Source organism: Plecotus auritus, assembly GCF_963455305.1.
Source record: "Plecotus auritus genome assembly, chromosome: 9".
NCBI lineage: Eukaryota > Metazoa > Chordata > Mammalia > Chiroptera > Vespertilionidae > Plecotus > Plecotus auritus.
The window spans coordinates 35,142,517-35,157,438 of record NC_137783.1 but is presented as its reverse complement, the minus strand read 5'-3'; the positions used below and the strand labels follow the sequence as shown (position 1 = coordinate 35,157,438).

Below are 14,922 nucleotides of genomic sequence, written 5' to 3'. Positions count from 1 at the left end.
AACAGTCCAATTATTTAAAAGTGCCTCTTCGCTCTCAGTATTGGTTACGGCAGGGCAGAAGGCTAGATGGTTATCATATTAATGTGCGTCCTACTTCATTTAATCCCCTTTATCATAGCATAAAAGGGCTTTCAGCAGCTGCTTCAGTCTGGTATTTTGTCTATCCACCCCAACGTTTTTTTGTTCTTCAACGTGAGCCAATATTTTTAAATCAGGGAATTTCCCATACAAATTCTGATTTCTGGTTCTCTGTAAAACTTGGAAGGTTTAGCACCTGCAGCCCACATCCCGACATGGCCACTCTTGGCCTGCACAGGGAACCAGATGCCCTCTCTGGCCAGGCCCAGAAGGCTCCAGCTGCCCTCCAGGCCCCACTGCATCTCTCCCACTGAGGTCGAGTCCCGGCCATCACCGCTGTCAGGTTTGTATTATCACAACTGCCATTTCTCACGGTGTTTGCACTGCTGCTTTTCTTAGAGAAATATTTCTCTGCACTAGAGTCTCTATTAAAAATCGAAAACCAAAGGGAAGTTACATGGTCTTCACAAGGACAAGGTGCTGGCCTGGCTCTGAGGTAGGTATGCTTGTCACCCCAGCCCTACAGGACCTGGCCCCTGCTTCTTCTCTCATCTTACACTGTCCTTGTTAATATGTGTAATTGTCTTCACCACTAAATTGCTAAGTTAACTCTAAATCTATATCTAAAAATAAAATAAATATTATCCTCCCCAACTCCCTCCACTCCAGCTATACTGGCCTCCCCAAGAACATGCCCTGCAGGCAACCCCTTCAGGGTCTTTGCATTCACTCTGATGTCTCCCTGTCACCTCCCCCCCCCACACACACACTCCTGCACCACCCCAACCAGAATTACTCTTCCCACTTCACTGCATTTATTTCCCTCCTAACCTTTGTCACAATCTGAAATTCTCCTCTATTTTCTGGGTTTACTTTTTTATAGTCTGTCTTTGCAAAATAAAAGTAAGCTCTCTACTCTGTACTCAATAAGCACAGGATTTGCTTGGGTAAATGAATCCTCATAGCATGCCCATGAAGTAAATTTTTTTATTCCTCACTCAGCTTCTAGCAGAGTGATGCTAAAAACCCCAGACTGCTTTGCAAAGACCATAGTTTTAACCACCATACTATACTGAACGCAGGCCCTCCCTCTTTTTAAAACGTGGATATAAAAATTTGAAGATCTGCTTGAGGAGTTATGGATACTAACTGGTTATAGCATCCTACAAATATTTATAAAAAGCCTATTTAAACACTTATCGGAGATAACATTGGCAAATATGTTCTCCCATGCAGTGGGCTTTCTTGTTGTTTTGCTGATGGTTTCTTTTGCTGTGCAGAAGTTTTTTATTTAGATGTAGTCCCATTTGTTTATTTTCTCTTTCGTTTCCATTGCCCTAGGAGCTATATGGGTGAATATATTGCTTCAGTATATGTCTGAGATTTTGCTGCCTGTGGATTCCTCTAAGATTTTTATGGTTTCCCATCTTACATTTAAATCCTTTATCCATTTTGAGTTTATTTTTGTGTATGGTGTAAGTTGGTGGTCTAGTTTCATTTTTTTGCATGTATCTGTCCCATTTTCCCAACACCATTTATCTCCAACTTTTACAGGAAACTCATACAACTTAACTAAAGGATGATAAACAACCCAATCAAAAAATGGGCTACGGACCTAAATAGATACTTTTCGAAAGAGGACATAAGGAAGGCCAAGAGACATATGAAAACATGCTCAAAGTCACTAATCATCCGAGAGATGCAAATCAAAAGGACAATGAGGTACCATCTCACACTGTCAGAATGGGTATCATCAACCAATCAACAAATGACAAGTGCTGGCGAGGATGCAGAGAAAAAGGAACCTTCATGCACTGCTGGTGGGAATGCAGACTGGTGCAGCCACTGTGGAGAACAGTATGAAGTTTCCTCAAAAACCTAAAAATGGAACTCCCATTTGACCCAGTGATCCCACTACTAGAAATATATCCCAAAAAACTAGAAACACCAATCAGAAAGGGTATATGCACCCCTATGTTCATAGCAGCACAATTTACCATAGCTAAGATTTGGAAACAGCTTAAGTGCCCATCAGCAGATGAGTGGATTAGAAAACTGTGGTACATCTACACAATGGAATACTACACTGCTGTAAAAAAGGAAGGAACTCCTACCATTTGCAACAGCATGGATGGACCTGGAGAGCATTATGCTAAGCAAAATAAGTCAGAGAAAGATAAATATCACATGATCTCACTCATTTGTGGAATATAATGAACAACATAAACTGATGAATAAAAACAGATCCAGAGACAGAGAAGCATCGATCAGACCGTCAAACCTCAGAGGGAAGGTAGGGGTGGGTGGGGGGTAAGGGGGAGAGATCAACCAAAGGACTTGTATGCATGCATATAAGCCTAACCAATGACACAGACACCAGGGGGGTGAGGGCATGAGCGGGGGGAGGGGGGGGGAGTACGGGGTACGGGAGAGGGGGGAAGTAAGGGGGGGACAAGGACACATATGTAATACCTTAATCAATAAAGAAAAAAAAAGACCAAAAAGATGAAAAGAAAAAAACCATTAGATATATGTGTTGGAAGAAATGTGCATAAAGCATGCTTCTCATGTGATATAATTTTCACAAATTTACCAGAAATTATGCATTCAAATGAATGCTTTTTTTCATTAAATGTGCACCCCTCAGAAGGAAAAAAAAAAAAAAAGCCTATTTAGGTGCCACAAGGGCCCGGACCCACAGCTACAAATAAGACACAATTCCTGGTTCCCACAAGCTTACAGTCAAGTCAGGGACACGACAAACAAAAAATGCAATTGCCTGACAATGGGCTAGAAGAGCTCACAGCCCTGCCTTGAAAGTTCAGGTCGGGGGGGGGGGAGTGGTTATATAAAGGGTTCCCCAAAATATAATCTGCAAAATTACTCAAGTCCTGAAAGTCAATGACAGGTAAATTTATGAATGTGTACATTAGTCCCCAAATGAGGACAGGAAGACCAAATGAGGAAGGCCTTCTCATTGGTCACATTTTATCACCTGTTAGTTCCAGCTACTATACATACATGTATTTTCAAAGTGACTAAAATAAGACTCAGAATTTTCCTGTTAGCTAAGAGCCATAAAGAGGGAAAATGAAGAAATGAGATCATGCTATAATTGTTGGTAGGAGAGCAGTAAGAAAATAATCTATATACTTTCCTTTTTCTGAATTAAGTAATTTGACCATTTAATCCAGTAATTTATGCCAGGTGTCATCATTATTCCTATATAATAAAACCCTAATATGCAAATGGGCTGAATGGCGGAACGACTGGTCGCTATGACACGCATTGACCACCAGGGGGCAGACGCTCAGTGCAGGAGCTGACCCCTTGGTGGTCAGTGCACTCCCAGAGGGGGCATGCCGCTCAGCCAGAAGCCGGGCTCACAGCTGGCGAGCACAGCGGCAGTGACAGGAGCCTCTCCCACTTCTGGCAGCGCTAAGGACTCCTTGGGGGAGTCCAACTGCCCACAGAGAGCGTGCCTAAGCCGGCAGTCGGACATCCCCTGAGGGGTCCCAGACTGCAAGAGGGCGCAGGCCGGGCTGAGGGCTCCCTCCTCCCCCCCAGTGCACGAATGTCATGCACCGGGCCTCTAGTAACACTATAACAGAGAAGCACCCCTGACACCATATGCTTGGAAGACACAACTTTCTGAAATCTTAATCATGTGCAGAACCTCGGAGCAATCACGTGCACATGACCTCTTTTTATTAAACACCACTAGATGCTCCATGATGGGGAAGACTGTGCCAGAAACTATAATGCAATAGCAGGTAATGGGCATCAAGTCAAAATGCCTACTCCATACACTTCAGTAAGCCTCACACTGGTCCAGTGTCTACTGCACATGAGGTAGAGGCGCACGGAAAGTCTCACTTTCAACCTACCCACAGCAGCACTGCCTGGGAGTGGAAGAAAGGCTACCCCAAGCTTAAGACCCCCGAAGTATAAAACCAGAGTTCGATCTTTTATTCCACATGATCTCCAAAGTCCTATGAGCTGCAGTAAATGTCATACCTTTTACAGAAAACAAATGACTTGTTATTGGAATCTGGCACCTGTAGCTGACCTGTCCTATATAACTACTAAAGAGCAACTCCAATAAATACCATTTGTGGCTGCCAACACCGACCACACAGATCATCCACGAGCCTCCTTGTCAGTCCCTCGCACAATTGTTCATTGTTGTGTGCAATGTAGCCAATACAGGCAGGTGGTTCCCGAGGCAAGTACCTGGGCCGCTTCCTGGCTATCACGTTGGGCAAGTACCTTTGGTCAACCTCACTTTTCTCCTCTGTACAATTAGCTGTAGAGTGGCTGTGAGGTTTTAAAAGAAAACATGTGGAAAACCCAAGCACAGGGTGTGGCACACAGTGAGTGCTGGGTAATATGAGCCCTGTTTTAAGGACATATGGATGCCTTTGGGGCAGGCACTGTTCTGGATACTAGGAACAGCAAAATAGACAGTGCTTCCCTCAGGGAGCGCATGGTCTGAAAAAGGCAAAGACAAGTTCACCCACCACTATAAACTGTGTGTGTCCCACGTTTCAGAACAGGGCAGGGCAAGATGGGGATGTGCAGAGGGAATCCCAACCCAGTCGTGGGGAGTCAAGAAAAGTTAGCTCACGAAAGTGACTATTAATGCTGTGACCTAGAGGAGAAGAAAAAGTGGGCTAGCTAGGGGAAAGGTGAAGAAAGTGTCCCAGGCAGAAGAGGGGGGAGTGTAGAAAGATCTAGAAGGAGGGCAGGTACTGGACAGTAGCTGAGGTGTTTCAAGGCTCACCTTACCCATCCAGGATGGGGAATGTGTCTCTTCTTCACCACCCTCCTATGAGTCTGCACACTGACATGCTCCATATAGACTTGAACACACGACACAATCTGAAGCCATCTGGTACCTGTGCTTGGCTCTCACTTGCTCAAATAAGCCCCGAGAACCAGCGAAGTAACTACACATCGGAAGGGGCCCTACGTACTTCACCTTCAGAGTCAAAATTCCCCCTCGGAAGTTATCAGTGAAGCTTTTCAAACTGTCATCCACAATGACTCCGAGTCCGTTCCTCTGGCGTAGACACTGTATGCTATCCGTATACTATCAGCACCAGCCTGCGATGGGAGTGGTAGAGTGTGAGGCTGTCCCGAGAGCAGGAGGAGGAGGCACAGTTCTCCGCTGGGATGTGGGTGCAGGCTGGCCCAGGTAGCCCCTGTCTGAAGCTGTCCACTGAGGGATGTCCACTGGTAGAAGTTGGAGAAGGGGGGATAGGAGGGTGCAGAGGCAGAAACGGCACTAAGCAAGTCAGAAAGCTATGCTTAAAAAGATGTCCTAGTGATCATCAAGACAACTAGGGAGGAGAATCGAGACAGACAGGGGAACTGGAAAAGGTGAGGTCACAAAGCTGTGGCTGATATCAAAGAAGCCATAAAACTTCTGAGAGGAAAATGACTATCTTATGTCTCAGAAAAAAAAAAAAAAATCCTCAAGTAAGTTCCAAAGTCCCAGCTAGTTTGTTTTTTTGAAACTTATTATGGCCTCCATTTCCACCATCACAAAACCCAAGTTCAAAGAACTACTAAACATTAAATCCCACCTTAAAATACTTTAAAAGCTTTTAAGTCATAATTCTGGATGCTGTACATTACTAAGGCAGCTAAGGAACAAAGGTCAGAGATAAACCTGGGATTTCTCCGAGGGGCAAGAAAGACCTAGGAAGCTTACAGGTGAGTTCCATATATTTTTTAAAAGATGCCCAGGGCTTCCAGACAACCCCAACCTAAGTGCTTCCCGGGGTTCTTGTCCCAGCATTACAAAGGGTTCTGCAATCTGGAGAAAGGAGCTGATGCTTAGATTCAAGGAGTCCAAAGAGGAAAGATAATTTTGAAAGGCATTGGGGGTCAGAGGAGCTTCAGCCAAAGGTGCTAAAGACTTCCCCTTGACTCAGGATCCTGTGTTATTTATTAACACAATCTGTCCTAAGGCAAGGTGGAGATAATACACTTCTCAAAGGGTAGGGTTTACAGAAGCATTGTCAGTTTGGGGAATAGCCTACAGCTGTTCAGGTGTTTGGTCAACAGGAGGCAATAACTTGCAGATTTAAGATGCCCTGAGCTGTCTGGCAGCAAACAATAAGATATACAAATCTTTAGGTTTGGGGAAATGTCCTATTCAGGTTTGAGGGAGATGCTTTTTAGCCGTACCAGATGATTCAGTCCTGCTGACATGCTGGAATTGGCTTCCAGCAAGTGCTTACTTTCTGTTTCAAAGAGGCGATGTTGAGTTGGACAAGAGCTTGGGTGTGGACACCAGTGATACAGGCCACTGCGCAGCCTGGGTTGGGGAGGTAACACATTCCTAGTGTGTCTAAGGCCCAGCGCTTTGAGGAAGGAGACAAGCAGGGACGAACTGTAACAGGAGCTGCTGGCAGCCTCCTACCATCTTCACAAAACCCAGCAGGTGTAATAGAAAGCCATGAGAAGTAAGGTGACTTTGTTTTCTAATCATGAAAATGGGGACACTGAAACAAGTTAATTTTATGGATCCTATAATGGATGAAAACACTGACACCTCTCAGGAGGATAGCATACATTTTCCACAATCCAAATAACTCTTGCAAAACCTCACAAGGAAATCGCTTCCCAGGAACCCACGATATACCCTAATTCTCAAGCAAGTCAGGATAGTGTCCAAAGTGTTCGGTTTGCATTCAAAGAATAATTCAATTAAGCGGCCCACTCTGACCAGCCCCTTTCCAAAAAATAAGATGTTGATGCACCTCTGCTGTATGAAACATGAACTGAAAGTTGGGAAACACGCTTAAAATGACTAGTGCTGCCTTGCGGCACTGAGCTATAAATACCACGATGTCAGTTAAGCTCAGGAATGCCTAGGAATGCAAAGCGGTAAAACCTCTGAGAAGAAAATGACTACCTTCTGCCTCTGGGGAAAAAATCTAAACTCAGTCCTAGCTGGTTGTTTTCTGGTTTTTATTTCAATCTAATTATTGTCCGGGTTTTCACTTTCACAAAATCAAAACTCAAAAAACAAATATCTGGTTTTGAATCATTTTAAAAAACCATTCAATGACACCTTAAATATTTTAAAGACTTGTTCTAACTCTTAATTCTGGATGCTGTATGATAATGTCATTTCAAATAGGTCAGTTACAACTTCTGGACATCTTCACTGTCAAAAAAATATTTTCTCAATGCTACTGATTTACCTAAGATTCTTTAGCTGCTCTCTTATAATATGTCACAAGGTGAGAGGAGACTTTGGAGAAGTCCATCCAAAAATATAACTACTTGAAAAATAACTATTTGCAATTTTTGTTGTAAAGACTTACTATACTCATTACTTTTGGGGGATTAAGAATTGAAATGTAACTTAATTCTTATGCTAATCTCAGATCTGATTAATAACAAATATTTATAGTAACAAAAGTATTTAGTTGAGGAATATCAATTTTAAAATATATGAAGCAATTAAAATTAAGACTTGATATTATAAAGAATATCTTTTTACAGTTCAATCTTTAAAGGTTACTTTTTCATCATAAAAAAATCTGATGAAGACAGTTTGCTATGGCTATTTAACAGTTTTGGAAGATAGAGTCATCTTAACTTTCTAATTTATATTTGCATTTCATAAACAGGGAGTGATGTTGTCTAAATAAAGAGTGATAGCACTGGTTTTTTCATATTACAAAGGTAGTTAATAAACATGGAATCCTATGCTCCTGTTTTGGTGTTAGTTTCTGTGAGGAGTAATGCAGGGGAGAGGTGGAAACAGAGGGCAATCTACACTAATAAAAGAGCAACATGCTAATTGACCGTACCTTCGCGACACCCGCCAGCCAATCAGGAGTGAGTATGCAAATTAACCCAACAAAGATGGTGGGTTAATTTGCATACACAGGCACCGAGCGGCCGGGGGCAGGGCGGGACACTGCGTCATTGCCATGCGACAACGCAGGCATTCCGCACCACCCCAGCCACTCTGGGCCTCTGGGCAGCATGGGAAGGCAAAGAGGCGGCTCCAGGCCAGAGCGAAAAGGTGGCTCCAGCCAGAGCAAGAGGTGGTGCCGGCAGCCAGGGGAAGGAAGGCCCATTCTTGCACGAATCTTTGTGCATCGGGCCTCTAGTCTATATATATAAAAGGCTAATATGCAAAGTGTCCCCACGGGAGTTCAACTGAGAGACTGGGAGTTCTACTGCTCGCTATGACGTGCACTGACCACCAGGGGGCAGCGCAGAACGAAGGAAGGCCCCAGCCAGCAGCCGGAAGGCCCTAATCGGCCCTGATCACTGGCCAGGCCTAGGGACCCTATCCGTGCATGAATTTTATGCACCAGGCCTCTAGTGTTTACATAAGCTGGAATTTGAAATTTTTTAACTGGAAGAAAGGTATATTAGCTATTGAAAAAAGTTTCATCACAGATTTACATGGAATTATTGAAATAATTTCTCTTTCCAAAATTAGGAAAAAATAAAACAAGTAAAATCAAATCAAATTCTACATGTAGTTTCATCCATAATAGAAAAGAATTCCATTTACAGTCTTCAATGCTCAAGTCATAGATTTTTTCCATCTCCAACAAATTCCAGATTAGCAGACCATGCAGAAAGAGAATATATCTACCAGTGTTCACTATACTACACATCTTGCAAGTCTGCAGCAATTTTAGGATAATATTTTACAGATGAAGGAAACCTTTGCCAAACCAACAACATTCTACTAACGTGCTTATTTCACCAAATTCTTCAATCCAGACGTAAAGTTAAAAATCCACAGGTAAGTAATCAGCATCTCAGTTCAACCCAAGACATGTCTATTTATGCTGACTTTACTTGAAGCATTTATTCTTGGACCAGGAAAAGAACGCTGAGCACTCTAACTTGACATTTATACTCTAACCATTGAAAATTCATCATTCAAAATGGCTACCAGCTGGGCGCCATCTGCAGCCTGCTTCTCCCAAAGTCCAACCCATTTGCGCTCTATTTTCCTTGTATCAGTAGAGAAGCAAGGAGACTGTTTAAAGTTTCTTCTTGTACTAATGGGTTCTGAGTCAGTATGCTGCCTTTCACCTTGAAGGAAGCTAAATGAGAAGAGAGCCAACTAGAAAACACTGGAAAGTGGCACTGGGAAAGCAGAGAACTTCTCTCATGGGAAGGTGTCTAAAAACTGAGGATGTTTATTTTGCTGAAACGTTAAAAGATATCTGCTGTATTTCATTTTAAATCTAAGAAATGCATCTCAATGATTCGGTTATTTGTCACCTCCAGACTACTCCTCACCTTTACATTACACAGTTTTCATATCCATGTCCCATGTGCTCCTCACAATAACCTTATAAATCAGATATGTGACACCTATCTTACAGATGAGGAAATTAGGTCTCAAAGAAGTGAAGCAAGTGCATAGGTGTGTGTCAAAGTCCAGATAGAATCTAAGTCACAGAACTCCCTAGAGAGGGTCATTTCTACCTCGTTGGCTTATGAAGGAAATGTAAGGCACCCAAACTCTTGGGCAGGTTGCTGTGAACGCTCGACTGCCCAGAAACTCGGCCATGAATACCAAAGTAAGTGAGCAAAGTGGCTGCCCTCAGCACTCTCTGGTTAGTGAACCATAGTTGGCCCCAGAATGGTTCAATCCAGGGAGGTATCCCCATCCCCATGCACATATGGAGAATTGTGAGAAGCATTTTGGTTGTCACAGTGACACAAAAGGGGCCACACTGGCACTCAGTGGCCAGGGCTACAGATGCTGAACTCCCAACAAAGGGAAGGACAAACTATTCAAGACATCCTGGCTTTGCACAGTTCCAATATGCATGAATTATAGTTACCACAGTGTAGTTAACACCACCAATACCTCAACAGCACAAGCTTGCATTCCAGTTACCCAAGTACATTAATGGTGAGCACCTACATCAAATACAAATTCTGCTACCAGCTCTTCAGTGCACAAATCACTACGTTTATCACAGATGCTCACCTTGATCTGTGACTGATCACACTGCTTTTTTCAAAGCCTATTGGTGCAAACTCACTGCACATTTGTAATCAGTTCCTACACAGACAGCAAAGCAAGGAGCTGTGCTGATTTCTTGTCTCCCAGTGATAAAACCAGGGACATACTTCAAACATGGATGACTAAAAGTGGAAACTGGCCAACAGAAATAAAAGTGCAGAAAAGAAACACACAAAAAATGATACTGCTGGAAGTGAAATTTGAATCAAATGTCAATGGGTATAAAATCAACAGCTGCCCATGGGAATGTTGACACTGTTGCTCTTTGAGAGACTCAGGATATGCAGCCAAGAGAATCTTAGTGAAGACAAACTTACCGACATCAATAACAAAAGCGGCTGTGAGTCCCAAAGGGATTGCTGCTGGCAAAAAAACAACTTCACATTAAAGAGATTCTGGGAGATATTTCACAACTTTGAAAGTACAAAGGATGAAATATTGGAATCTGTTCCAGACTTATGATTATGACATTCACTAAGGCAAGAGAAGATGGTCCCTCCTTATTGTGGCTTATACAACCTAAAAAGCCAGCACTGTTCCAACTATTCTTGACAAGGTCTTTAACAAAAATATGAAACATATCTATTCTCTATTTTTAACGTTTAAGCATAGTACACCAAATATTAGTATTATTTTTTCATTTCCCTATATATTTATGATTGTAATAAGAGATATTTTCAATGTTTGGACCACAATTTTTAAAGGTTGCAGATCCATTTATTTTCCCATTGATTACTAAAAGCACTTTGCACAGTTTCAGCTTGCACCGTCATTTCTATGGCCCCATGCTGCCAGGCAAGGTGAGGACTACCTTTCCAACTGAGAATCACTAGTAAGGGTTTCAAACTGTTCCATACTACAGGCAGGCTTAGCTAATTTATTTCAAAGTTCAGAGAACTCCTACTGATCAAACAAAACCTAGTTCAAATGTGAAAACTCCTCCAACTTCCCCCATCACTGCCCCGTTTCTCTCTAACCTCCCCAATCTCACTTCGTTGTAGCAATATTATACTGCATATTTCTTTGCCTTTTTTTTTCTTTCTTACCAATCGCACCAATGAGTTGGGCTTCCGGTGGCCAACAACTGTATCTTGTTCATTTTCAAATGTTAGAATCTAGCACTTAGGGTGTCAAGAAGCATGGTTCAAGTAAGTCACAGTGATGAAGGAGACAACATGAAGGGGACAGAAGAGGCAACAACTACATAAGACTTTCCAATTACGTGGCACTTACAGTATCAGAGATCACAGCCACTTCCTCTACAAAGTCTCCTATAACTCATTTGAGAAATGGCATTTTGGGGGGAGAATCCAAGATGGCGGCATGGGGAACACCTAAACTGCTGCCTCGCACAACAATTTCAAAACTACAGCTAAAAGACAGAACGGACATCATCCAGAACCACAGGAAAGCTGGCTGAGTGGCAATTCTACAACTAGAAGGAAAGAGAGGGGCACATGGAGACTCAGAGGAGCTGCAAAAGGCTGAGGTATGGAGACACGTGTGCGGGGAGGATGGGTGGCTGAGTGCCTGGCTAGCTTTCTCTAGCAGGAGAGAGATGGAAGCTCCCGACTGCACTGAACCCCAGTTCCAACTGCACTGAACCCCAGTTTCGGGCGAGACCCTGGGGACCCAGACTCATATGGGGGGAGTCTGGACTGTCGGGAAAAGAGAGGAGTGCACGGAAACTCAGGGGAGCCGCGGAAGGCAGAGGTCTGGAGGCGCGCACACGAGTGCGCGCAGAGAGGACTGACTGCTGAGTGTGCCGCTGGCTTTCTCTAGCGGGGGGAAGACGGAAGCTCCCAACTGCGCTGAACTCCAGTTCCGGGCGAGAATCTGGGAATCCAGATTCATTGGGGGAGAAACTGAACTGTCTCGCAGCAGGCGAAACTCAAGGGTGGCTTTCTCTCAGAGGTGCTTGCAGCGATTACCAAGGGACACTGAGACCCAGGGGCCTCATAGGGCAGGGCTGACGGAAAGCCAAGGCTGTCTGCTCAGCCCTAAGACTCCACCCCATCCAAGCTGAGCACAGAGGCTTTTGCTATTTTGCAAGTCTTGTCTCATAAGGCTGTCTCCAGCACAGTTCTCCCGGTGTAGGCACAGCTGATCCTCACAGCCAATTGGCCTGGAGGTCAATTCCTCCCAGTGATACCAACAACAATCAAGACTTAACTACAACAAGGCTGTACACACAGTCCACAAAGGGGTGCACCAAGTGTGTCCACCTCAGGTAACTGGGGAGGCTGAGCCACTGGCCCCTATAGGACACCAAGCACACAAAGTTACTCTACCAACTCAGGGAAGCAGCGAAAATGCGGAGACAAAGAAAAAGATCACAAACAAAAGAAATGGAGGAAAGCAAATGACTGGATATAGAGTTCAAAACCACAGTTATAAGGTTTTTCAAGAATTTCCTAGAAAAGGACAATAAATTTAGCGAGACCCTCGAGGATATGAAAAAGGACCAACTAGAAATTAAACATACACTGACTGAAATAAAAAATATTATACAGAGATCTAACAGCAGACTAGAGGAATGCAAGAATCAAGTCAAAGATTTGATATACAAAGAAGCAAAAAACATCCAACCAGAAAAGCAAAAAGGCAAAAGAATCCAAAAACTTGAAGATAGTGTAAGGAGCCTCTGGGACAACCTCAAGCGTACCAACATCCAAATTATGGGGATGCCAGAAGAAGAAAGAAAGCAAGATACTGAAAACCTATTTGAAGAAATAATGACTGAAAACTTCCCCCACTTGGTGAAAGAAATAGACTTACAAGTCCAGGAAGCGCACAGAACCCCAAACAAAAGGAATCCAAAGAGGACCACACCAAGACACATCATAATTAAAATGCCAAGAGCAAAAGACAAAGAGAGAATATTAAAAGCAGCAAGAAGAAAGTTAATTACCTACAAGGGAGCACCCATACGATTGTCAACTGATTTCTCAACAGAAACTATGCAGGCCAGACGGGAGTGGCAAGAAATATTCGAAGTGATGAATAGCAAGAACCTACAACCAAGATTACTCTACCCAGCAAAGCTATCATTCAGAATTGAAGGTCAGATAAAGAGCTTCACAGATAAGAAGCTAAAGGAGTTCATCAACACCAAACCAGTATTATATGAAATGCTGAAAGGTACTCTTTAAGAAGAAGAGGAAGAAGAAAAAGGTAAAGATAAAAATTATGAACTACAAATACATATCTATCAACAAGTGAATCTAAAAATCAAGTGAATAAAAAATCTGATGAACAGAATAAACTGGTGAATATAATAGAATCAGGGGCATAGAAAGGGAGTGGACTGACAATTCTCAGGGGGAAAGGGGTGTGGTGGGTGTGGGAAGAGACTGGACAAAAATCGTACACCTATGGATGAGGACAGTGTGGGGGGGGTAAGGGCAGAGGGTGGGGTGGGAACCGGGTGGAGGGGAGCTATGGGGGGGGGGGGAAAAAGGAACAATTGTAATAATCTGAACAATAAAGATTTATTAAATTTTTAAAAAAGGCATTTTTGAGGAGTCTGCTTATCAGAAAATATTGAGTAGATATTCATTAAATGAAAGTACATTCTAAATTATGACAGCATTAATTTTCCCAGGGTATGTTTGCATTATAAAGGAGAAAGACACTATTCAACCAAAATGTCTGAAAGGGGTGGCGGGCGGGGAGGAGAGCCAGAAACGCAAGTCTGACATTTCTGCTCTAGCCTGTAGCTGGCACAGGCTCAGGGGGCGAACACCTCTCCATTTAAAAGATAAGCCAGGGTCCTGGCCGGGTAGCTCAGTTGGTTAGAGCATCATCCTGATATGCCAAGATTGCGGGTTCGATCCCCAGTAAGAGAACATGTAAGAATCAACCAATGAGTGGTACATAAATAAGTGGAACAACAAATCAGTGTCTGTCCATCTCTGTCTCTCTCCATACCTTTCTCTCTAAAATTAATAAACATTCTAAAAAGAGTCAGATTTTTATATTAAGTCTCCTGATTTCTAAACATAGACATGTATTTCAATTATGTGAAAAACACTTTGTGAGCCAAAGAAAGCATGAACCCTACTTTTAGATCTGTGCTCCAAACCAAGGGGAGTTTTCATGGGGTTTGGGTGGGTAATTTGTCATGACCTACAATGTTAGTGAAGAACCAGTTTCCTGACTCCCCTGGAACGTAAGGATCTGTGATTCTTAAGACTATTTCATTCTCCAAGGACCACACTTTATTGTAATTCCTCAGAAGAATTAATCAGATCTCTATTTGGAATCATGTGTGTTATAAATGGAATACATTAAACTTGAACTATCAGAGTATAACTTGAACTGTATACTTAAAAATGGTTAAAATGGTAAATTTTATGTTATGTGTATTTTACCACAAATAATAAAAACAGGTAGACATGTGACCCAATTTGGGCCAAAGACAAGTAAGAAGGTGTTTGATGGAAGCCTTTGAGAATGAAGCTTTCTGGCTTTCATTAAGAAAATTTCTGAAAAAGGTTTCCCTCTCCCACTCAATGTGAACAAAGGTGTGAACAAAGGTGTGAACAGGGAGCCCTGATGCTTCAGGCTGTCTTCTGTGACCATGAGGAGAATCAGCTTGAAGATAACGCTGTCAACATGTAAGGCAGAGCTGAGTCAGGAAACATCTGCGGCCTGGAGGTCATCATGCAGCTTCCTGATCACCTGTCCCTGAAGCTCACTTACCTCCGCACTCTTCAGTAATGTGAGCCATATTGTTGAAGCCAGCCCGGGAGTAGGAACTGAAAACTGGAAGAATACACCTTCCAAACCAGGTCCTCCTCCTGACTGCCATA

The 14,922-nt window shown here is 43.0% G+C and overlaps 1 protein-coding gene across 2 annotated transcripts in view; it reads right to left on the bottom strand.

Annotated features, from left to right (window-relative positions):
- Positions 1–14,922, bottom strand: part of BICC1 (BicC family RNA binding protein 1) — a gene marked incomplete at its 5' end in the record, with an annotated part of 255,932 nt that overhangs the window by 107,759 nt on the left and 133,251 nt on the right. The window lies entirely within an intron of this gene.